This window comes from Cupressus sempervirens, chromosome 7 (genome assembly GCF_028749045.1).
Source record: "Cupressus sempervirens isolate cs-2001-9-10 chromosome 7, ASM2874904v1, whole genome shotgun sequence".
In the NCBI taxonomy this organism is placed as follows: domain Eukaryota; kingdom Viridiplantae; phylum Streptophyta; class Pinopsida; order Cupressales; family Cupressaceae; genus Cupressus; species Cupressus sempervirens.
Genome location: NC_143124.1, coordinates 687,641,283 through 687,666,236, shown reverse-complemented (window position 1 = coordinate 687,666,236; position 24,954 = coordinate 687,641,283). Strand labels below are relative to the sequence as shown.

Here is a 24,954-nt window from a genome sequence, read left to right as displayed (position 1 = left end):
CAACTTGGTGAGAGTCCTTGGTGGGCCGACCTGGTTGGGTGACTTCGTGAACTGATTTAAAGAGTCAACTTGGTGGGGTGACTTGATGTACGGACTTCAAGGGTCAACTTGGCGAGGTGACTTGATGAACCGTCCTAAAGAGTTGACTTGGTGAGAGTACTTGGTGTGGTGACTTGATGAAAGGAATTAAAGAGTCGAATTGGTGAGAGTACTTGGTGGGGTGACTTGATGAACGCACTTGAAGGGTCGACTTGGTGGGGTGACTTTATGAACGGACCTAAAGAATTGACGTGGTGAGAGTGCTTGGTCGGGTGACTTGATGAACATAGTTAAAGAGTCGACTTGGTGAGAGTAGTTGGTCGGGTGACTTGATGAACGTACTTGAAGAATCGACTTGGTTAGAGTACTTGGTGGGGTGACTTGATGAACGGACTTAAAGATTCAACTTGGTGGGCCGACCTGGCGGGGTGACTTGATGAACGGACTTAGAGAGTCGACTTGGTGAGAGTTCTTGGTGACTTGGTGGGCCGACCTGGCCAGGTGACTTGATGAACAAACATAAAGAGTCGACTTGGTGAGAGTACTCGGTGGGCTGACCTGGTCATGTGACTTGATGAACGGACTTAAAGAGTCAACTTGGTGGGCCGACCTGACGGGGTGACTTGATGAACGGAATTAGAGAGTCCACTTGGTGAGAGTACTTGGTGACTTGGTGGGCCGACCTGGCTGAGTGACTTGATGAACAAACTTAAAGAGTCGACTTGGTGAGAGTACTCGGTGGGCTGACCTAGTCACGTGACTTGATGAACGGACCTAAAGAGTCAACTTGGTGGGCTGACTTGGCCGGGTGATTTGATGAACGAACTTAAAGAGTCGACTTGGTGGGTCGAACTAGCGTGGTGACTTGGTGAGAGTACTTGGTGGGCTGACCTGGCAGGGTGACTTGATGAACGAACTTAGAGAGTCAACTTTGTGAGAGTACTTGGTGGGTCGAACTGGCGGGGTGACTTGATTAACGAACTTAAAGAGTCGACCTGGTGAGAGAACTGGGTGGACCGAGCTGGCGGGGTGAATTGATGAACGAAACTAAAGAGTTGACTTTGTGAGAGTACTTGGTGGGCTGACCTGGTGGGGTGAGTTGATGACCGAACTTAAAGGGTCGACTTGGTGAGAGTACTTGGTGGGCTGACCTGGCGGGGTGACTTAATGAACGAACTTAAAGAGTCGACTTGGTGAGAGTACTCGGTGGGGTGACCTGATGAACAAACCTAAAGAGTCGACCTGGTGAGAGTACTTGGTGGGCCAAACTAGCGGGGTGACTTGGTGAGCAAACTTAAAGAGTCGACTTGGTGAGAGTAGTTGGTGGGCTGACCTGGTGGGGTGACTTGATGAAAAAAATTAAAGAGTCGACCTGGTGGGCCGACTTGGCAGAGTGACTTCATGAACGAACTTAAAGAGTCCACTTGGTGGGCCGACCTGGCGGGGTGACTCGATGAACGAACTTAAAGAGTCGACTTGGTTAGAGTAATTTGTGGGCTGACCTGGCGGGGTGACTTGATGAATGAACTTTAAGAGTCGACTTGGTGGGGTGACTTGATGAACGCACTTGAAGGGTCGACTTGGTGGGGTGACTCTATGAATGGACCTAAAGAGTTGACTTGGTGAGAGTACTTGGTGGGGTGACTCGATGAAAGGACTTAAAGAGTCGACTTGGTGAGAGTACTTGGTGGCTTTACTTTATGAGTAGACTTAAAGAGTCCACTTGGTGAGAGTGGACCTAACGGGGCGATGTGGTGAGTGGGCCTAACGGGGCGAGTTGGCGGGGTGACTTGATGAGTGGTATTAGAGAGCCGATGTGGTGAGGCAACTCGGCGAGTTGGTTCGTTGAGATGACATGGTGAGCTGACTTGGCGAGTCGACTTGGCGAGCGAACTTAAAGAGTCAACTTGGCAACGTACTCGAGTCGACTTGGTGAGGCGACCTGGCGAGCGGGCTCAAAGAGTCAACATGGTGAGGTGACTCATTGAGTCAAAATGGTGAGGTGACTCATGGTGAGGAGCTATCCTTGAGGCAACTTGGTGGGCCTACTTGATTAGTCGACTTGGTGAGCCGACCTGACGAGCTGACACGGTGAGCGGGCTTAAAGAGGCGACGACTTGGTGGGGTAACTCGGCAAGCCAACTTATCGAGGCGAGATGGTGAGTCAACTTGGTGAGCTGACTTGGTGAGCGCACTTAAAGAGTCAACTTCGTGAGGTGACTCGGTGAGTTAGCCCGCTGATGCGACTTGGGCGGGCCGACCTGGCAAACGAACTTAAGGAGGCGACCTGGGCAGGCTGATCTGGTGAGTGAACTTAAAGAGTTGACTTGGCAACGTACTTGAACAACCGACTTGGTGAGCTGACATGGTGAGTGGGCTTAGAGAAGCAACTGGGTGGGGCGACTTGATGAACGGACTTAAAGGGTCGACTTGGTGGGGTGACTTGATGAACGGACCTAAAGAGTTGACTTGGTGAGAGTACTTGGCGGGGTGAACTGATGAACGGACTTAAAGAGTTGACTTGGTGGGAGTACTTGGTGGGACGACTTGATGAACAGACTTATAGAGTCAACTTGGTGAGAGTAGTTGTTCTGGTGACTTGATGAACGGACTTAAAGAGTCGGCTTGGTGGGGTGACTTGATGAAAGGACTTAAAGAGTCGACTTGGTTGGGTGACTCGATGAATGAACTTAGAGGGTCGACTTTGCGAGGTGACTTGATGAACGGACCTAAAGAGTTGACTTGGTGAGAGTACTTGGTGGGGTGACCTGATGAACAGACTTAGAGAGTTGACTTGGTGAGAGTCCTTGGTGGGCCGACCTGGTTGGGTGACTTTGTGAACTGACTTAAAGAGTCGACTTGGTGGGGTGACTTGATGAACGGACTTCAAGGGTTGACTTGGCGAGGTGACTTGATGAACGGTCCTAAAGAGTTGACTTGGTGAGAGTACTTGGTGTGGTGACTTGATGAAAAGACTTAAAGAGTCAAATTGGTGAGAGTACTTGGTGGGGTGACTTGATGAACGCACTTGAAGGGTCGACTTGGTGGGGTGACTTTATGAACGGACCTAAAGAGTTGACGTGGTGAGAGTGCTTGGTGGGGTGACTTGATGAACATAGTTAAAGAGTCAACTTGGTGAGAGTAGTTGGTCGGGTGACTTGATGAACGCACTTGAAGAATCGACTTGGTTAGAGTACTTGGTAGGGTGACTTGATGAACGGACTTAAAGATTTGACTTGGTGGGCCGACCTGTCCGGGTGACTTGATGAACGAACTTAGAGAGTCGACTTGGTGAGAGTACTCCGTGGGCTCACCTGGTCACGTGACTTGATGAACTTACTTAAAGAGTCGACTTGGTGGGCTGACTTGGTGGGGTGACTTGATGAACGAACTTAAAGAGTCGACTTGGTGGGTCGAACTAGCATGGTGACTTGGTTAGAGTACTTGGTGGGTTGACCTGGCAGGGTGACTTGATGAATGAACTTAGAGAGTCAACTTTGTGAGAGTACATGGTGGGTCGAACTGGCGGGGTGACTTGATGAACGAACTTAAAGAGTCGACTTGGTGAGAGAACTTGGTGGGCCGAGCTGGTGGGGTGAATTGATGAATGAACCTAAAGAGTCGACTTTGTGAGAGTACTTGGTGGGCCGACCTAGCGGGGTGAGTTGATGATCGAACTTAAAGGGTCGACTTGGTGAGAGTACTTGGTGGGCCGACCTGGCGGGGCGACTTGATGAATGAACTTAAAGAGTCAACTTCTTGAGAGTACTCGGTGGGGTGACCTAATGAACAAACCTAAAGAGTCGACTTGGTGAGAGTACTTGGTGGGCCGACCTGGCGGGGTGACATGGTGAGCAAACTTAAAGAGTCGACTTGGTGAGAGTAGTTGGTGGGCTGACCTGGCGGGGTGACTTGATGAACGAACTTAAAGAGTCGACCGGTGGGCCGACTTGGCAGAGTGACTTCATGAATGAACTTAAAGAGTCCACTTGGTGGGCTGACCTGGCAGGGTGACTCGATGAACGAACTTAAAGAGTCGACTTGTTGAGAGTAATTTGTGGGCTGACCTGGCAGGGTGACTTGATGAATGAACTTAAAGAGTCAACTTGGTGGGTTGACTTAATGAACGCACTTGAAGGGTCGACTCGGTGGGGTGACTCTATGAACGGACCTAAAGAGTTGACTTGGTGAGAGTACTTGGTGGGGTGACTCGATGAAAGGACTTAAAGAGTCGACTTGGTGAGAGTACTTGGTGGCTCGACTTTATGAGCAGACTTAAAGAGTCCACTTGGTGAGAGTGGGCCTAACGGGGCGATGTGGTGAGTGGCCCTAATGGGGCGAGTTGGCAGGGTGACTTGGCGAGTGGTATTAGAGAGCTGACGTGGAATGGCGACTCGGCGATTTGGTTCGTTGAGATGACATGGTGAGCTGACTTGGTGAGTCAACCAGGCGAGCGAACTTAAAGAGTCGACTTGGCAACGTACTCGATTTGACTTGGTGAGGCGACCTGGCGAGCGGGCTCAAAGAGTCAACATGGTGAGGTGACTCATTGAGTCAACATGGTGAGGCGACTCATGGTGAGGAGATATCCTTGAGGCGACTTGGTGGGCCTACTTGATTAGTCGACTTGGTGAGCCGACCTGACAAGCTGACATGGTGAGCGAGCTTAAAGAGGTGACAACTTGGTGGGGTAACTCGGCAAGTCAACTTATCGAGGCGAGATGGTGAGTCGACTTGGTGAGCTAACTTGGTGAGCGCACTTAAAGAGTCAACTTTTTGAGTTGACTCGGTGAGTTAGCCCACTGATGCGACTTGGGCGGGCTGACCTGGCGAACGAACTTAAAGAGGCGACTTGGGCGGGCTTACCTGGTGAGCGAACTTAAAGAGTTGACTTGGCAACATACTTGAACAACCGACTTGGTGAGCTGACATGGTGAGTGGGCTTAGAGAAGCAACTAGGTGTGGCGACTTGATGAACAGACTTAAAGGGTCGACTTGGTGGGGTGACTTGATGACCGGACCTAAAGAGTTGACTTGGTGAGAGTACTTGGCAGGGTGAACTAATGAACGGACTTAAAGAGTCGACTTGGTGGGAGTACTTGGTGGGCCAACTTGATGAACGGACTTATAGAGTCAACTTGGTGAGAGTAGTTGTTCTGGTGACTTGATGAACAGACTTAAAGAGTCAGCTTGGCAGGGTGACTTGATGAAAGGACTTAAAGAGTCAACTTGGTCGGGTGACTCGATGAACGAACTTAGAGGGTCAACTTTGCGGGGTGACTTGATGAATGGACCTAAAGAGTTGACTTGGTGAGAGTACTCGGTGGGGTGACCTGATGAACAAACTTAGAGAGTCGACTAGGTGAGAGTCCTTGGTGGGCCGGCCTGGTTGGGTGACTTCGTGAACTGACTTAAAGAGTCGACTTGGTGGGGTGACTTGATGAACGGACTTCAAGGATTGACTTGGCGAGGTGACTCGATGAATGGTCCTAAAGAGTTGACTTGGTGAGAGTACCTGGTGTGGTGACTTGATGAAAAGACTTAAAGAATAAAATTGGTGAGAGTACTTGGTAGGGTGACTTGATTGACGCACTTGAAGGGTCGACTTGGTGGGGTGACTTTATGAACGGACCTAAAGAGTTGACGTGGTGAGAGTGCTTGGTGGGGTGACTTGATGAACATAGTTAAAGAGTCGACTTGGTGAGAGTAGTTGGACGGGTGACTTGATGAACGCACTTGAAGAATCAACTTGGTTAGAGTACTTGGTGGGGTGACTTGATGAATGGACTTAAAGATTTGACTTGGTGGGCCGACCTGGCTGGGTGACTTGATGAACGGACTTAGAGAGTCAACTTGGTGAGAGTACTCGGTGGGCTCACCTGGTCACGTGACTTGATGAACGGACTTAAAGAGTCGACTTGGTGGGACGACTTGGCCAGGTGACTTGATGAATGAACTTAAAGAGTCAACTTGGTGGGTCGAACTAGCAGGGTGACTTGGTGAGAGTACTTGGTGGGCTGACCTGGCAGGGTGACTTGATGAACGAACTTAGAGAGTCGACTTTGTGAGAGTACTTGGTGGGTCAAACTGGCATGGAGACTTGATGAATGAACTTAAAGAGTCTACCTGGTGAGAGAACTTGGTGGGCCGAGCTGGCAGGGTGAATTGATGAACAAACCTAAAGAGTCAACTTTGTGAGAGTACTTGGTGGGCCGACCTGGCGGGGTGAGTTAATGACCGAACTTAAAGGGTCGACTTGGTGAGAGTACTTGGTGGGCCGACCTGGTGGGGCGACTTGATGAACGAACTTAAAGAGTCGACTTGGTGAGAGTACTCAGTGGGGTGACCTGATGAACAAACCTAAAGAGTCGACCTGGTGAGAGTACTTGGTGGGCCGACCTGGCGGGGTGACTTGGTGAGCAAACTTAAAGAGTCGACTTGGTGAGAGTAGTTGGTGGGCTGACTTGGCGGGGTGACTTGATGAACGAACTTAAAGAGTCGACTTGGTGGGCCAACTTGGCAGAGTGACTTCATGAACGAACTTAAAGAGTCCACTTGGTGGGCCGACCTGGCAGGGTGACTCGATGAACAAACTTATAGAGTCAACTTGGTGAGAGTAATTTGTGGGCTAACCTGGCGGGGTGACTTGATGAATGAACTTAAAGAGTCAACTTGGTGGGGTGACTTGATGAACGCACTTGAAGGGTCGACTTGGTGGGGTGACTCTATGAACAGACCTAAAGAGTTGACTTGGTGAGAGTACTTGGTGGGGTGACTCGATGAAAGGACTTAAAGAGTCGACTTGGTGAGAGTACTTGGTGGCTCAACTTTATGAGCAGAATTAAAGAGTCCACTTGGTGAGAGTGGGCCTAATGGGGCGATGTGGTGAGTGGGCCTAACGGAGCGAGTTGGCGGGGCGACTTGGCAAGTGGTATTAGAGAGCCGACATTGTGAGGTGACTCGGTGAGTTGGTTTGTTGAGATGACTTGACGAGTCGACCTGGTGAGCGAACTTAAAGATTCGACTTGGCAACGTACTCGAGTCAACTTTGTGAGGCAACCTGGCGAGCAGGCTCAAAGAGTCAACATGGTGAGGTGACTCATTGAGTCAACATGGTGAGGCGACTCATGGTGTGGAGCTATCCTTGAGGCGACTTGGTGGGCCTACTTGATTAGTCGACTTGGTGAGCCGACCTAACGAGCTGACACGGTGAGCGGGCTTAAAGAGGCGACGACTTGGTGGGGTAACTTGGCAAGCCAACTTATCGAGGCAAGATGGTGAGTCGACTTGGTGAGCTAACTTGGTGAGCACACTTAAAGAGTCAACTTCGTGAGGTGACTCGACGAGTTAGCCCGCTGATGCGACTTGAGCGGGTTGACCTGGTGAACGAACTTAAAGAGGCGACTTGGGCGGGCTGACCTGGTGAGCGTACTTAAAGAGTTGACTTGGCAAAATACTTGAACAATCGACTTGGTGAGCTGACATGGTGAGTGGGCTTAGAGAAGCAACTGGGCAGGGTGACTTGATGAACGGACTTAAAGGGTCGACTTGGCGGGGTGACTTGATGAACGGACCTAAAGAGTTGACTTTGTGAGAGTACTTGGCAGGGTGAACTAATGAACGGACTTAAAGAGTCGACTTGGTGGGAGTACTTGGTGGGCCGACTTGATGAACGGATTTATAGAGTCGACTTGGTGAGAGTAGTTGTTCTGGTCACTTGATGAACGGACTTAAAGAGTCAGCTTGGCGGGGTGACTTGATGAAAGGACTTAAAGAGTCGACTTTGTCGGGTGACTTGATGAACGAACTTAGAGGGTCGACTTTGCAGGGTGACTTGATGAACGGACCTAAAGAGTTGACTTGGTGAGAGTACTCGGTGGGGTGACCTGATGAACAGACTTAGAGAGTCGACTTGGTGAGAGTCCTTGGTGGGCTGACCTGGTTGGGTGACTTCGTGAACTGACTTAAAGAGTCGACTTGGTGGGAGTACTTGGTGGGGTGACTTGATAAACGGACTTCAAGGGTCGACTTGGCGAGGTGACTTGATGAATAGTCCTAAAGAGTTGACTTGGTGAGAGTACTTGGTGTGGTGACTTGATGAAAAGACTTAAAGAGTTGAATTGGTGAGAGTACTTGGTGGGATGACTTGATGAATGCACTTGAAGGGTCGATTTGGTGGGGTGACTTTATGAATGAAACTAAAGAGTTGACGTGGTGAGAGTGCTTGGTGGGGTGACTTGATGAACATAGTTAAAGAGTCGACTTGGTGAGAGTAGTTGGTTAGGTGACTTGATGAATGCACTTGAAGAATCAACTTGGTTAGAGTACTTGGTGGGGTGACTTGATGAACGAACTTAAAGATTTGACTTGGTGGGCCGACCTGGCTGGGTGACTTGATGAACGGACTTAGAGAGTCGACTTGGTGAGAGTACTTGGTGACTTGGTGGGCCGACCTGGCCGGGTGACTTGATGAAAAAACTTAAAGAGTCGACTTGGTGAGAGTACTCGGTGGGCTGACCTGGTCACGTGACTTGATGAACGGACTTAAAGAGTCAACTTGGTGGGCCGACTTGGCTGGGTGACTTGATGAATGAACTTAAAGAGTTGACTTGGTGGGTCAAACTAGCGTGGTGACTTGGTGAGAGTACTTGGTGGGCTGACCTGACAGGTTGACTTGATGAACGAACTTAGAGAGTCGACTTTGTGAGAGTACTTGGTGGGCCGAACTGGCGGGGTGACTTGATGAATGAACTTAAAGAGTCGACCTGGTGAGAGAACTTGTTGGGCCGAGCTAGCGAGGTGAATTGATGAACGAACCTAAAGAGTCAACTTTGTGAGAGTACTTGGTGGGGTGACCTGATGAACAAACCTAAAGAGTCGACCTTGTGAGAGTACTTGGTGGGCCGACCTGGCAGGGTGACTTGGTGAGCAAACTTAAAGAGTCGACTTGGTGAGAGTAGTTGGTGGGCTGACCTGGAGGGGTGAGTTGATGAACGAACTTAAATAGTTGACCTGGTGGGCCGACTTGGCAGAGTGACTTCATGAACAAACTTAAAGAGTCCACTTGGTGGGCCGACCTGGTGGGGTGACTCGATGAATGAACTTAAAGAGTCGACTTGGTGAGAGTAATTTTTGGGTTGACCTGGCGGGGTGACTTGATGAATGAACTTAAAGAGTTGACTTGGTGGGGTGACTTGATGAACGCACTTGTAGGGTCGACTTGGTGGGGTGACTCTATGAACGGACCTAAAGAGTTGACTTGGTGAGAGTACTTGGTGGGGTGACTCGATGAAAGGACTTAAAGAGTCGACTTGGTGAGAGTACTTGGTGGCTTGACTTTATGAGCAGACTTAAAGAGTCCACTTGGTGAGAGTGGGCCTAACGGGGCAATGTGGTGAGTGGGCCTAACAGGGAAAGTTGGCAGGGCGACTTGGCGAGTTGTATTAGAGAGCCGATGTGGTGTGGCGACTCGGCGAGTTGGTTCATTGAGATGACATGGTGAGCTGACTTGGCGAGTCGACCTGGCGAGAAAACTTAAAGAGTCGACTTGGCAACATGCTCGAGTCGACTTGGTGAGGCGACCTGGCGAGCGGGCTCAAAGAGTCAACATGGTGAGGTGACTCATTGAGTCAACATGGTGAGGCGACTCATGGTGAGGAGCTATCCTTGAGGAGACTTGGTGGGCCTAATTGATTAGTCGACTTGGTGAGCCGACCTGATGAGCTGACATGGTGAGCGGGCTTAAAGAGGCGATGACTTGGTGGGGTAACTCGGCAAGCCAACTTATCGAGGCGAGATGGTGAGTCAACTTGGTGAGCTGACTTGGTGAGCGCACTTAAAGAGTCAACTTCATGAGGTGACTTGATGAGTTAGCCCACTGATGCGACTTGGGCGGGCCGACCTAGCGAACAAACTTAAAGATGTGACTTGGGTGGGCTGACCTGGTGAGAAAACTTAAAGAGTTGACTTGGCAACGTACTTGAACAACCAACTTGGTGAGCTGACATGGTGAGTGGGCTCAGAGAAGCAACTCAGCGGGGTGACTTGGCAAGCACACCTGCTGGGGTAAGGTGGTAAAATGACTAGGTGATTCGACTTGGTGAGCTGACTTAGGGAGCTGACTTGGTGAGCGAACTTAAGGGGTCGACTTGGTGAGGCAACCTGAATAGTCGACTCGGTGAGGTGACTTGGGGAGCCGACATGGTGAGCGGTCTTAAAGAAGAGGTGACCTGGTGGGGCAACCTGGTGAGGCGAGACGGTAAGTCATCTTGGTGAGCTGGCTTGACGAGCTGTGAGTGGACTTAAAGAGTCAATTCTTGATTTGGGAAAGACCACATGGTTAGATGACTTGGTGAGCCGACCTGGCTAGCAAAATATGCAAGCAAACTTATAGAATCGACTTGCTGTCCCCAGCCAGGATCGCACGCCTGGGTCGACCCAACTTGGGTCACCCAACTAGGTCAACCCATCTCTGTCGCCCCAGCCTCGGGCGAGCCGACTGGGTTGCCAGGGTGGGTCGACGAGGGGAAAAAAAAAAAACAAAAAAAATCATGGGAGGCCCTGTACAGCGAAAAGCGCTAAATTTTGGGCATTACAAAAGAAAAAAAAAACAAGTTACCCACTTTTGGATCACGCACAAGTTTCAGTTCACGTATTGCCGAGCTGACTCGAGGCGTTATGCCTAGCTAGCTAGATTCGAGGTAGGGTAGCCGAAACGATCTGATTTGAGAATTTTCTTTATAAAAAGAGATCATGATAGGCCTCGTAAGGCAAAAAAGAATGAAATTTTGGGAGTTCAAAAAAAATGTTACCCGGTTTTGGATCGCGCATAGGGCTCGGGTCACGTAGCATCGAGGTGCCCTGGGTGACATGATTCGAGCGAAAAGTCGACGGTGGCATGAGTCGTGCAAAAAAATTAGAGGCCATTAAGGCTCGAGGTGCTTCGAGTCGAGGTTGCCGAGGCAGGTCGGGTTGAAAACTTTGGACGTTAACCAAAAAGAAAAAGTTAACCGCTTTTGGATCATGTACACGGCTTGGGGCACTTAGAATCAAGTCAAGCACAGTGACATGAGTCGTGCAAAAAATTTGGAGATGACTCAAGTCGGGGCATTCGACTCTATTCAAGTTCAAAACTTTGGGACTTGACAAAAAAAAGAAAAAAGAAAAAGTTACCCAGTTTTGGATCACGTAAGTGACTCGGGCCACTCAGAATCAAGGCAAGTGCGATTACATGAGTCGAGCGAAAAAAAAATGGAGGCGATTAAGGCTCGAGGAAATTTGAGTTGGGGTAGCTGAGTCGATTCAAAAACTTTGGCTGTTAGCCAAAAAAAGAGTTAATCACTTTTGGATCACGTACGTGACTTGGGGCGCATAGAATCAAGTAAAGCATGGTGACATGAGTGGTTCAAAAAAATTGCAGGCGATTAAGGCTCGAGGCGATTTGAGTTGGGGTTGCTGACACGATTCGGGTTGAAATCTTTGGGTGTTAACCAAAGAAGGAAGAAGGTAACTACTTTTGGATCATGTACATGACTCAGGGCACCAAGTTGAGCACGGTGACATGAGTCCTGCAAAAAAACTGGAGGCGGTTAAGGCTCGAGGCGATACGAGTCGGGGTTGCCGACATAATTTGGGTTGAAAACTTTGGGCATTAACGCAAAAAAAAAGTTGACCGCCTTTGGATCATGCACATGACTCAGTGCACTTAGAATCATGTCGAGCACGGTGACATGAGTCGTGCAAAAAAATTGGAGGCGGTTAAGGCTCGACGCGATTCGAGTCGGGGTTCGTGTAATTGGGGCGATTTGTGTCAGGGTTGCCGACACGGTTCGAGTTGAAAACTTTGGGCATTAACCTCCAAAAAAAAAAAGGTTGACCTCTTTTGGACCACGTACATGACTCGAGGCACTTAGAATCAAGTCGAGCACGGTGACATGGGTTGTGCAAAAAATTCGGAGGCGATTCGAGTCGGGGTAGCCAACTCGATTTGAGTTCAAAACTTTGGGCGTTAACCAAAAAAATAAGTTGACCAGTTTTGGATCACGTACATGAGTCGTCTGCCCTCGCGAAAATTACAAAACTCGGGGACCCGCCTGCAATTTGCAGTCGGAAGATTTTTTTGCCCTCATGAAAATTTACAAACCCCACTCGCTCGAAATTTGGACTTGGAAGTTTTTTCCGCCCTCGCGGAATTTACAAACCCCACCCACTCAAAATTTGGCACTTGGAAATTATGAAACCCCACCTGCCTGAAATTTGGACTTGGAAGATTTTTCCACCCTCATAGAAATTGCAAACCCGACCCACATGGAAAACTTTTTTGCACTTGCGGAAATCACAAAACCCCACGCGGGGGGAATTCGGCACTCGGGAGATTTTTCTGCCCTTTCGAAAATTGCAAACCCCACCAGCTCGGAATTTGGGACTCGGGAGATTTTTTTCCCCCTCGTGGAAATATTCCACAAAACCCCACTCGCCCAAAATTTGGCACTCGAGAGATTTTTCTGCCCTGGCAGAAATTTCTACAAAATCCCTCCCTCCCTCCCGGAATTTGGCACTCGAGAGATTTTTTCGCTTTGGCAGAAATTGCAAACCGCACCTGCCAGGAATTTGGCACTTGCGAGATTTTTTTGCCCTCGCGGAAATTTTCACAAAGCCCCACCCACCTGGAATGTGGCACTTGGGAGATTTTTCCGCCCCGACAGAAATTGCAAAAACCCCACCCACCGGGAATTTGGCACTTGGGAGATTTCTTCGCCCTCGTAGAAATTTTCACAAAATCCCACCCGCTCAAAATTTGGCACCTGGGAGAGTTTTCCCGCCCTCACAAAAAATTGCAAACCCCACCCGCCCAAAATTTGGCACTTGGAAGATTCTTCTCGCACTCGCACAAATTGCAAACCCCACCTGTCGGGAATTTGGCACCTGAGAGATTGTTACGTTACGAGCTCGCAAGAAAAAACCTTGCAAACCCCACCCCCACCCAGAATTTGGCAATTGGGAGATTTTCTCGCCCTCGCACAAATTACAAACCCCACCTAGCTCAGAGTCGGAAAAGGTTTTATGAATTGAGGCGACAGAGGGCTGAATCTCAGTGGATCGTGGCAGCAAGGCCACTCTGCCACTTACAATACCCTGTCGCTTATTTAAGTCATCTGCAAAAGATTCTTCTCGCCGACCGCTTGAAATTAATATCCAAGGTTTCTCCAACGGGCTAGTGTGTCGATCGGAGATGGCCAATGACACGGGCCCCTGGGAGTGCAAGAGCACCCCTACTGCGGGTCGCGATGCAGTCGGAGAGAGATATGCGCCACATCTAGTGTGGATTCTAACTTAGAGGCGTTCAGTCATAATCTGACACACGGTAGCTTCGCGCCACTAGCTTTTCAACAACGGTCTAAACCCAGCTCACGTTCCCTATTGGTGGGTGAACAATCCAACACTTGGTGAATTCTGCTTCACAATGATAGGAAGAGCTGACATCGAAGGATCAAAAAGCAACATCGCTATGAACGCTTGGCTACCACAAGCCAGTTATCCCTATGGTAACTTTTTTGACACCTCTAGCTTCAAATTTCGAAAGTCTAAAGGATCGATAGGCCACGCTTTCACGGTTTGTATTCGTACTGAAAATCAAAATCAAATGAGCTTTTACCCTTTTGTTCCACACGAGATTTTTGTTCTCGTTGAGCTCATCTTAGGACACCTGCGTTATCTTTTAACAGATGTGCCACCCCAGCCAAACTCCCCACCTGACAATGTCTTCTGCCCAGATCGGCATGCCTAGACGCACCTTAAGGCCAAAAATAGGGGCATTGCCCCATCTCTACCTCACAGAATAAGTAAAATAATGTTAAAAGTAGTGGTATTTCACTTGCGCCCGTAAGCTCCCACTTATTCTACACCTCTCAAGTCATTTCACAAAGTCGGACTAGAGTCAAGCTCAACAGGGTCTTCTTTCCCCGCTGATTCTGCCAAGCCCGTTCCCTTGGCTATGGTTTCACTAGATAGTAGATAGGGACAGTGGGAATCTCATTAATCCATTCATGCACGTTACTAATTAGATGACAAGGCATTTTCCTACCTCAAGAGAGTCATAGTTACTCCCGTCATTTACCCGCGCTTGGTTGAATTTCTTCACTTTGACATTTAGAGTACTGGGCACAAATCACATTGCATCAGCATCCGCAGGGACCATCGCAATGCTTTGTTTTAATTAAACAGTCAGATTCCCCTTGTCCGTACCAGTTCTGAGTCGACTGTTCACCGCCTAGGGAAAGCCCTCCGAAGGGGGCGTCCTGCGTCTGTCACCCGATCGGCACGCGACGGCCTACCCTCGCCGTGGGAGTAGCTTGGGCAAGCTGCCAATAGCCCACGAGTTCGAGGCGTAGACCCCTAGGCCCAGCCCTCAGAGCCAATCCTTTTCCCAAAGTTAAGGATCCATTTTGCCGACTTCGCTTACCTACATTGTTCTATTGACCAGAGGCTATTCACCTTGGAGACCTGATGCAGTTATGAGTACGACCAGGCGTGAACGGTACTCGGTCCTCTAGATTTTCAAGGGCCACCGAAGGCACACCAGACACCGCGAGATGTGTGGTGCTCTTCTAGCCGCTGGACCCTATCTTCGGTTGAACCAATTTCAAGGTGGGCAGGCTGTTAAAAAGAAAAGATAACTCTTCCCGGGGCCCCCGCCGACGTCTCCAAATTTCCTAACGTTGTCGTCTGCCGCCACGTCCCAGTTTGGGAATATTAACCTGATTCCCTTTCGATGATCGCACAAAGTGCGCCCTTCAAACAAGGTTTCCCCATCTCTTACGATCAACTAACCCATGTCCAAGTGCTGTTCACATGGAACCTTTCCCCACTTCAGTCTTCAAAGTTCTCATTTGAATTTTTGCTACTACCACCAAGATCTGCACCGGGGGCCGGTCCACCCAGGCTCACTCCCAAGGTTTCGCAACAACCCCCACGTCCTCCTACTCATCGGAGCCTGGCACTTGCCCCGACGGCCGAGTATAGGTTGCGCGCTTCAGCACCATCCATGACTTCCATGACCATCGTCCTGCTGTCTTAATCAACCAACACCCTTTGTGGGATCTGGGTTAGCGTGTAATTTGGCACCATAACTCGGCTTTCGATTTATCCTGCATCACCAGTTGTGCTTACCAAAAATGGCCCACTTGGAGCTCGCGATTCCGTGGTGTGGCTCAATAGAGCAGCCGCGCAGACTTACCTATTTAAAGTTTGAGAATAGGTCGAGGGCGTTACGCCCCCGATGCCTCTAATCATTTGCTTTACCCAATAAAACTCGCACGTGAGCTCCAGCTATCCTGAGGGAAACTTCGAAGGAAACCAGCTACTAGATGGTTTGATTAGTCTTTTGCCCCTATACCCAAGTCAGATGAATGATTTGCACATCAGTATCGCTGCGGGCCTCCACCAGAGTTTCCTCTGGCTTCGCCCTGCTCAGGCATAGTTCACCATCTTTCAGGTCCCAACAGGTGTGCTCGCACTCGAACCCTTCATAGAAGATCAGGGTCGGCCGGTGGTGCACCCCTTGAGAGGGGATCTCGCTAGTCAGCTTCCTTGCACCTCGTGGGTTTTCCCAACCTGCCAACTCATACACATGTTAGACTCCTTGGTCCGTGTTTCAAGACGGGTCGGATGGAAAGCCCGCTGGCCAGCGCCACGAGCGCACAGGTGCCCGAGAGCTCACCATAAAGGTGCGTGCTTCACTCCTCGACCACCACGACAGAAGTATTTGTGCGACCAGAAGGTCGCGCTTGTGCTGCCGCAACAGCCCACGCTGGCACGTCCCCTGAACCGAGCGGCGGACTGACTCACACCATTCCGCATCCGACCGGGGCACATCGCCGGCCTCCATCCGCTTCCCTCCTGGCAATTTCAAGCACATTTTAACTCTCTTTGCAAAGTCCTTTTCATCTTTCCCTCGCGATACTTTTTTGCTATCGATCTCTTGCCTGTATTTAGCCGTGGACAGAATTTACCACCCGATTAGGGCTGCATTCCCAAACAACCCGACTCGCCGACAGTGCCTCGTGGTGCGACAGGGTCCAGGCCTGACAGGGCTCTCACCCTCTTTGGCACCCCCTTCCAGGGGACTTGGGCCTGGTCCGTCACTGAGGATGCTTCTACAAACTACAATTCGACAGGCGCGGCCATCGATTTTCATGCTGGGCTCTTCCCGGTTCACTCGCCATTACTAGGGGAATCTTGGTAAGTTTCTTTTCCTCTGCTTATTGATATGCTTAAACTCAGTGGGTACTCACGCCTGACTTGGGGACGCGGTAGAGATGCAGCAATGCCTGCACTACGGTGGGCCACTGAGCCTAGAATAAAGTTCCTCACGAGGAATCGTTCGATCGACGCAAACAAACGCCAACCTTTGCGAGCCACCGCTCGTCGCGATGGATCGACGGACCTTGTGCTCATTTCAGCCGACCGCGTGCCACTTGTAGACACGGATGACCATCTCTGCTCCTCGTCGGGGAGGGCAAAATTTTTTAGTGCGACGCCCAAGCAGACGTGCCCTTGGTCAAGGCCTCGGGCGCAACTTGCATTCAAAGACTTGATGATTCACGAGATTCTGCAATTCACACTAAGTATCGCATTTTGCTACATTCTTCATCGTGGTGAGAGCCAAGATATCCATTGCCGAGAGTCATGATTTTGTTTTGTTTTTGCCTTTTGGCAACCCAAGCGCGCAAGGCGCTGGCTCGTGCTTTGTTCTTTGGATTTCTAAGGTGCGCGATGCACCCGTGTGTTGTTGGGTGTTGACACATCCCGAACCTCGAGCACCCAATGGGTGTGACGAGGAATGCTATGGTGTGTCCCCGCCCCATCCCCTCGCAAAGGTGGGAGGTGATGCATGGGAGAGCCGTGTCAGTGGACAGGGCCCCTGCCCCACAAATCATGCGAGTGCACCCATCCTAAACACAGAATGCTCCAAGCGACGAGTCAACACACCTGGGCAAGGCAACGAGGGGTTGCGGCAGTCTCGACTTGTCACCGTCAAAATGAAGGATCCCTCGCACAGCGCCGCGCACGCGATCAGACCATGAAATCTCAATGGGGGATGAGGCCCAGACCCCCTTTGAACTGCAACCGAGCAGAGACCTCTCACTCTGACGCAGACGTCGTTCGAAGGCACCGATCCTAATCCAGATTGCATCCGAGTCTCTTCTTCACCCCGCGGGGAATCCACGCTTTCGATCACGGGCATTCGATGTGACCCTCGACCTCGACGGTGCTGGACCCATAGCTTGGCCGTCCAGCACATCATTGCAGGGCCGAGTGTTCGCACGTCACCAAGATTTTGAGGGCGGGGAGGAGGCCAGCTCCCCATCCCCTACACGATTCAGGGTCTCAAACTGACAATGATCCTACCGCAGGTTCACCTACGGTAACCTTATTACGACTTCTCCTTCCTCTAAATGATAAGGTTCAGTGAACTTCTCGTGACATCACCGACAGGAACCGCTGTCGTCGCTGCCATCCGAACACTTCACTAGATCATTCAATCAATAGGAGCGACAGGCAGTGTGTACAAAGGGCAGGGATGCAGTCAACGTGAGCTGATGACTCGCGCTTACTAGGAATTCCTCGCTGAAGATCAATAATTGCAATGGTCTATCCCCATTATTGCCTCAAACTTCCATGGCCTAGGAGGCCATAGTCCCTCTAAGAAGCTGGTCGCGAAGGGGAACCTCTGCGTAGCTAGTTATCAGGCTGAGGTCTTCTTCATTAACAGAATTAACCAGACAAATCGCTCCACCAACTAAGAACGGCCATGCACCACCACCCATAGAATCAAGAAAGAGCTCTCAATCTGTCAATCCTTACTATGTCTAGACTTGGTAAGTTTCCCCATGTTGAGTCAAATTAAGCTGCAGGCTCCACTCCTGGTGGTGCCCTTCCGTCAATTCCTTTAAGTTTCAGCCTTGCGACCATACTCCCCCCAGAACCCAAACACTCTGATTTCTCAGAAGGTGCTGGCAGAGTCCTTAGAGAAACATCCGCCGATCCCTGGTCAGCATCGTTTATGGTTGAGACTAGGACGGTATCTAATCATCTTCGAGCCCCCAACTTTCATTCTTGATTAATGAAAACATCCTTGGCAAATGCTTTCGCAGTGGTTCGTCTTCCATAAATCCAAGAATTTCACCTCTGACAATGAAATACGAATGCCCCCGACAGTCCCTATTAATCATTACTCCGGTCTCGAAGGCCAACGGAACAGGACCAGACTCCTATTGCGTTATTCCATGCTAATGTATTCAGAGCGTAGGCTTGCTTTGAGCACTCTAATTTTTTCAAAGTAACGGTGCCAAAACCGCGACCCAGCCAATTAAGGCTAGGAACATGCCACTGGCAGAAGGGACGTGAGGGCCAGTGCTCACCCAGAAGGCAGACCGAACGTGATGACCCAAGGTCCAACTACAAAGTTTTTAACTGCAACAACTTAAATATACGCTATTGGAGCTTGAATTACCGGGGCTGCTGGCACCAGACTTGCCCTCCAATGGATCCTCATTAAGGGATTTAGATTGTACTCATTCCAATTACCAGACTCGATGAGCCCAGTATTGTTATTTATTGTCACTACCTCCCCATGTCAAGATTGGGTAATTTGCGCGCCTACTGCCTTCCTTGGATGTGGTAGCCGTTTCTCAGGCTCCCTCTCTGGAATCAAACCCTAATTCTCTGTCACCCATCACCACCATGGTAGGCCTCTATCCTACCATCGAAAGTTGATAGGGTAGAAATTTGAATGAAGCATCGCCAGCACAAAAGGCCGTGCGATCCGTCGAGTTATCATGAATCACCAGAATTGCGGGCGAGCCCATGCTGGCCTTTTATCTAATAAATGTATCCCTTCCAAGAGTAGGGATTTGGTGCACGTATTAGCTCTAGAATTACTATGGTTATCCGAGTAGCAAAGTACCATCAAAGAAACTATAACTGATTTAATGAGCCATCTGCAGTTTCACAGTCTGAAATAGTTCATACTTAGACATGCATGGCTTAATCTTTGAGACAAGCATATGACTATTGGCAGGATTGACCAGGTAGCTTCTAAATACGAGGGGACCCCCAAGACCTGCTACAGCCAAGGGATGCCCGCCGCAATGGGAAACCAAAATTTGCATTCGCTCCATCATGCATCCAAACATAATCTGCCGCACAAGCAACAAGAATGACATTCACAGCACATGCAAGACTCGCAACGCTCAAAGATTTCACACAAGAGGAAAGTGTGCCATCGTCGACCGGAGAGGGCCAAACAGGGAGCCTCGGTTCACAGGCACCTGGGAAGAACATCCCGTACGAAACCCTTTACCCTCGAACTCGCTGTCGTCACTACTCGAAAAGAAGCCTCGAGTTTGTATGAGATGCACCGCGCACGTAGCCACCTCAATTGTAAGGCCACTCAAAGACATCCATTTCCCAGGCATATGCCTCCTACATGCCTGTTAAGGTGCACCCACACAGACAAAATCCTTCTCGATTGCAACAAACATTTTCCCATGATGAAGAGCTGGTTGTCGAAGTGCCAATGGAGACCACCGTGCTGAACGGTGAAGGGCCATGCGAGTTGAAAACATGGTTGGTTATGCAATTGGCGGGGGCATCACTGTGCACGCGGCCACCTCAATTATAAGGCCGCTCGAGGGTATCATGTATAACAACACCCCCTCTGCACATTTATAGGTGATGAGAGCCCACCCGCATACACGGACATGTCTAACCTCTGGCAAATATCTCCTTTCCCAGCACAGCCTCGCTAACCATTCCCCATGACACGTGATCTGCCAGCGCAGGTACAAAAAAGTTCCTATGGTTGAACACTCACACTAGCATTGTCGAACAAGCTTCAATCTCATGCACATGCACATACCGAAGAACTGGCACTGCAAGGGAACCACCCGCGAGCACCCACATCTCGGCAAAAAGCATTCGTGAGATTTCTTCCCCTAGACAGACACGTTGGGCCTGCACTTGTCGGAGCATTGCAAAGATGAGCGCTCTGATTCGCAGGAGCCTGAGAAGAACATCTCGTACGAAACCCATTCCCCCAAAATGCTCAAATCACAAATCCTCGCAATAGGGTCGTAATGCAAAGATGTACACCGCGCACGTGACCAAGTAAGGACACTCAGAGACATCCATTTCCCAGGCATATGCCCCCTACACGCTTTTTGGTGCACCCCGTACAAATGGCCTTACTTTGACAAGCCCTCCCAGAATTTTGCATCTGAAGAGAGAGATGAAACGCCTTGGGCTTTTTGTCCACACAATGCAAACACCGAATGCTCTCTTTATGGGGGAGCTGAAGAAGAGTATCTCCCGCAGAACCCACAAGCCGTATCCATTCAGATCGCATAGGGCAGGATAGGGCATGGAGAGTTTCCGCATCCAAACAAAAATTATCAGTAATACTCTATGCTTCTACTGGCCCAGACCACAAAGGCTATCACGACAGTGCCATGCACTTCTGTAGAATGAGACAGTGAAGAGGCGAGCACGCACCGAGAACGCACTAGCGAATAAATTATGCGGCAACCAAACCTTTCATCAGCCCCCCTCTCAATCCCAAGGCTCTACCAATCGGTAAAAACTTAGGGTGGAGAGTGGACCCTTGATGAAATTAGGGACATCGAGCAATGCACCCGTGCAACCATCTCTTTCCTTCTTGCCATCCGAGCAGGATAAAAATGCAATGATAGAACGTGCCAATGAGACGGAGCCCTTGGCTAAAAGATACAAATCCATACACACTCAGCAACAAGCGCATCTTAGAATCGAACACCAAATGTGCAGTGTGTTGCAAGCCGTGCAGACACCTACATATAAGGGTATATCCATCAAAACAAAGCGACAAGTACTTCCCACCAGCTCTGCCATTGCGATTACCGAATGGGATAATACTCACCACCACAGATTAATGACCATCATTACCGTCTTGGAATAGATACAAGCACATCGAGCTTCATCCGATCAGCTGGATGAATTTCACCTTGAAGGGGCCCAATCCAAAAGTTCTGGAGGTCATCTCCTGGAACTCTCAAGAACAAGGCCCATCTTACATGCAAACTCTGCTATTGCGCAAACATAGGTTGCAATTAAAGAGAAATTGCAAGGCCGTCACAATGGCCCGAGGCCAATGCTCTGACTAAGTCAATTTTCTCTTGCAATCACCATGCCGCCATTCACAGAGAGATCTCCCCATTCACTTGTGACGCGATGCACAATCCAAGGGCTAGACGCGAGCTCGCCCTTGAAAGGCCACTTTCCAAGGCATCCCCCGATGACACATTGGAATGACAACCACTGTCGAACCATTTCCCAATGTTGTGCCGATCGAGTTGGCACAGAGCCACTAGACGAGGGCTCCCATTTTAGATCAAGTTTTAAAATCACCAAGAAGACGTGGTGAGGGCTGGCAACCGCTGCCAAACCTTTTTCCAAAATTGCGCTAGCTGAGTGACTAGAAAACATGCTTTATGCGATAGGCACGCAAAAATTTTTTCTAGAGCGCCAAGCACCCACCTCATGGCTAGAGACAAGGGCTCGCCATTAGATCAACTTCAAAATCGCTGAACAGACGTGCTGTAAAATGGCAACCGCTGCCAAGTCTCTTCTGTAGTTGTGTCGGTCGAGTGATTCAAGAAGGTGATCTAAGAGAGGGTCCAAGTGTAGGCATTCGTTGGGGGATTTGGGCCAATGGCATAAATTTATGCAATACACAAGCAACACCGGACGGAGGTGCTAGACGAGGGCTCCTATTTTAGATCAAGTTTTAAAATCACCAAGTAGACGCGATGAGGGCTGGCAACCGCTGCCAAACCTTTTTCCAAAATTGTGCTAGCTGAGAGACAAGAAAACATGATCTAAAGGAGAGTCCAGGTATAGCACCCTCGAGGGTGGGCTTCATGCCCCTCTAATTGATTCAACGTCGGCGTCCACCGTTTCAAAATTTGACATATCCATCCACCCTAATAGCGGTGTTGAATCAATGAGGGGGGCATGGGAGAGGCTCACGGCAACCATCTCTCCCATTGTAGCCGTGATAGGCACGCAAAAAAATTTTGCTAGAGTGCCAAGCACCCACCTCATGGCTAGAGACAAGGGCTCGCCATTAGATCAACTTCGAAATCGCAGAACAGACGCGATGTAGAATGGCAACCGCTACCAAGTCTCTTCCATAATTGCGTCGGTCAAGTGATCAAAAAAGGTGATCTAAGAGAGGGTCCAAGCATAGGGCATTCGTTGGGGTAATCGCGCCGATGGAAAAAATTTATGCAATACCCGAGCAACACTGGACGGAGGTGCTAGACGAGGGCTCCCATTTTAGATCGAGTTTTAAAATCACAAAGAAGATGCGGTGAGGGCTGGCAACCGCTGCCAAACCTTTTTCTAAAATTGTGCCAGCTGAGTGACAAGAAAACATGATCTAAAGGAGAGTCCACGAATAGCACCCTCGGAGGTGGGCTTCATGCCCTTCTAATTGATTCAACGTCGGCGTCCACCGTTTCAAAATCTGACATATCCATCCGCCCTAACAGCGGCGTTGAATCAATGAGCTGGGCACGGGAGAGGCTCACGGCAACCACCTCTCCCATTGTAGCCGCGATAAGCACGCAAAAATTTTTGCTAGAGCGCCAAGCACCCACCTCATGGCTAGAGACAAGGGCTTGCCATTAGATCAACTTCGAATTCGCAGAACAGACATGGTGTAGAATGGCAACCGCTGCCAAGTCTCTTCTGTAATTGCGTCGGTCGAGTGATCGAAGAAGATGATCTAAGAGAGGGTCCAAGCATAGGAATTCATTGGGGGATTCGCACCAATGGCATAAATTTATGCAATACTTGAGCAACACCGGACGGAGGTGCTAGACGAGGGCTCCCATTTTAGATCGAGTTTTAAAATCACCAAGTAGACGCGGTGAGGGCTGGCAACCGCTGCCAAACCTTTTTCCGAAATTGTGCTAGCTAAGTGACAAGAAAACATGATCTAAAGGAGAGTCGAGAAATAGCACCCTCGAGGGTGGGCTTCATGCCCCTCTAATTGATTCAATGTCGGCGTCCACCATTTATAAATCCGACATATCCATCCGCCCTGACAGCGGCACTGAATCAATGAGGGGGGCGCGGGAGAGGCTCGCGACAACCACCTCTCCCATTGTAGCCGCGATAGGCACGCAAAAAATTTTGCTAGAGCGCCAAGCACCCACCTCATGGCTAGAGACAAGGGCTCGCCATTAGATCAACTTTGAAATCGCTGAACAGACGCGCTGTAGAATGGCAACCGTTGCCAAGTCTCTTCCGTAGTTGCGTCGGTCGAGTGATTGAAGAAGGTGATCTAAGAGAGGTTCCAAGTGTAGGCATTCGTTGGGGGATTCGTGCCAATGGCATGAATTTATGAAATACCCAAGCAACACCGGACGGAGGTGCTAGACGAGGGCTCCTATTTTAGATCAAGTTTTAAAATCATCGAGTAGACACGGTGAGGGCTGGCAACCGCTGCCAAACCTTTTTCTAAAATTGCGCCAGCTGAGTGACAAGAAAACATGATCTAAAGGAGAGTCCAGGAATAGCACCCTTGAGGGTGGGCTTCATGCCCCTCTAATTGATTCAACGTCGGCATCCACCTTTTCAAAATCTGACATATCCATCCACCCTGACTGTGGCATTGAATCAATGAGGGGGGCACGGGAGAGGCTCGCGGCAACCACCTCTCCCATTATAGCTATGATAGGCACGCAAAATTTTTTTCTAGAGCACCAAGCACGCACCTCATGGCTAGAGACAAGGGCTCGCCATTAGATCAACTTTGAAATCTCTGAACAGATGCACTGTAGAATGGAAACCGCTGGCAAGTCTCTTCCGTAGTTTCATCGGTCGAGTGATCGAAGAAGGTGATCTAAGAGAGGGTCCAAGCGTAGGCATTCATTGGGGGATTCGCACTGATGGCATAATTTTAAGCAATACCCGAGCAACACCGGACAGAGGTGCTAGACGAGGGCTGCCGTTTTAGATCGAGTTTTAAAATCACCAAGTAGATGCGGTGAGGGATGGAAACCGCTGCCAAACCTTTTTCCGAAATTTTGCCAGCTGACTGAGAAGAAAACATAATCTAAAGGAGAGTCGAGGAATAGCACATCCAGGGTGGGCTTCACGCCCCTCTAATTGATTCAACGTCGGCGTCCACTGTTTCAAAATCTAACATATCCATCTGCCTTGACACCGGCGTTGAATCAATGAGGGGGGAACGGGAGAGGCTCGCGGCAACCACCTCTCCTATATAAGCTATTAGTGTGAGGCTCACTCTGCATTAGAAATTAGCGAACACACCGACATCCACCTTAAAAATCCAAATCCTTTAAAATTCCTACCAAACAGCCATTCACGACCCAATTTTTTATGAGGTCGGCAGAGGAGCAAAATATTGTCATCGGTTAGGAGATGTGAGTTCATGGAGCCGAGGGACTGAAATGGTCATTGAGCTCATCCGATCAACTGGATGAATTTCACCTTGAAGGGGCCCAATCCAAAAGTTTCGGAGGTCATCTCCTGGAACTCTCGAGAACAAGGCCCATCTTACATGCAAACTCTGCTACTACGCAAACATAGGTTGCAATTAAAGAGAAATTGCGAGGCCGTCACAATGGCCCAAGGCCAATGGCTCCGACTAAGTCAATTTTCTCTTGCAATCACCATGCCACCATTTACAGAGAGATCTCCCCATTCACTTGTGACGCGACACACAATACAAGGTCTAGTTGCGAGCTCGCCCTTGAAAGAAAGATCACTTTCCAAGACATCCCCTGATGACACATTGGAACGTCAACCACTGTCGAACCATTCCCAATGTTGTGCCGATCAAGTTGG

General features: G+C 49.6%; 2 non-coding genes and 1 pseudogene across 2 annotated transcripts; all 3 read right to left on the bottom strand.

Moving 5' to 3' along the window:
* Positions 1-13,101: 13,101 nt before the first annotated feature.
* LOC149548743 (25S ribosomal RNA) lies at positions 13,102-16,347 on the bottom strand. The gene has a single exon (XR_016354934.1). It is a non-coding gene; the product is annotated as a 25S ribosomal RNA (ribosomal RNA).
* Positions 16,348-16,571: 224 nt separating this feature from the next.
* On the bottom strand, positions 16,572-16,725 carry LOC149548742 (5.8S ribosomal RNA). Its single transcript, XR_016354605.1, has one exon. It is a non-coding gene; the product is annotated as a 5.8S ribosomal RNA (ribosomal RNA).
* Positions 16,726-17,436: 711 nt separating this feature from the next.
* LOC149548741 (18S ribosomal RNA) lies at positions 17,437-19,133 on the bottom strand (annotated as a pseudogene).
* Between the last annotated feature and the right edge of the window lie 5,821 nt (positions 19,134-24,954).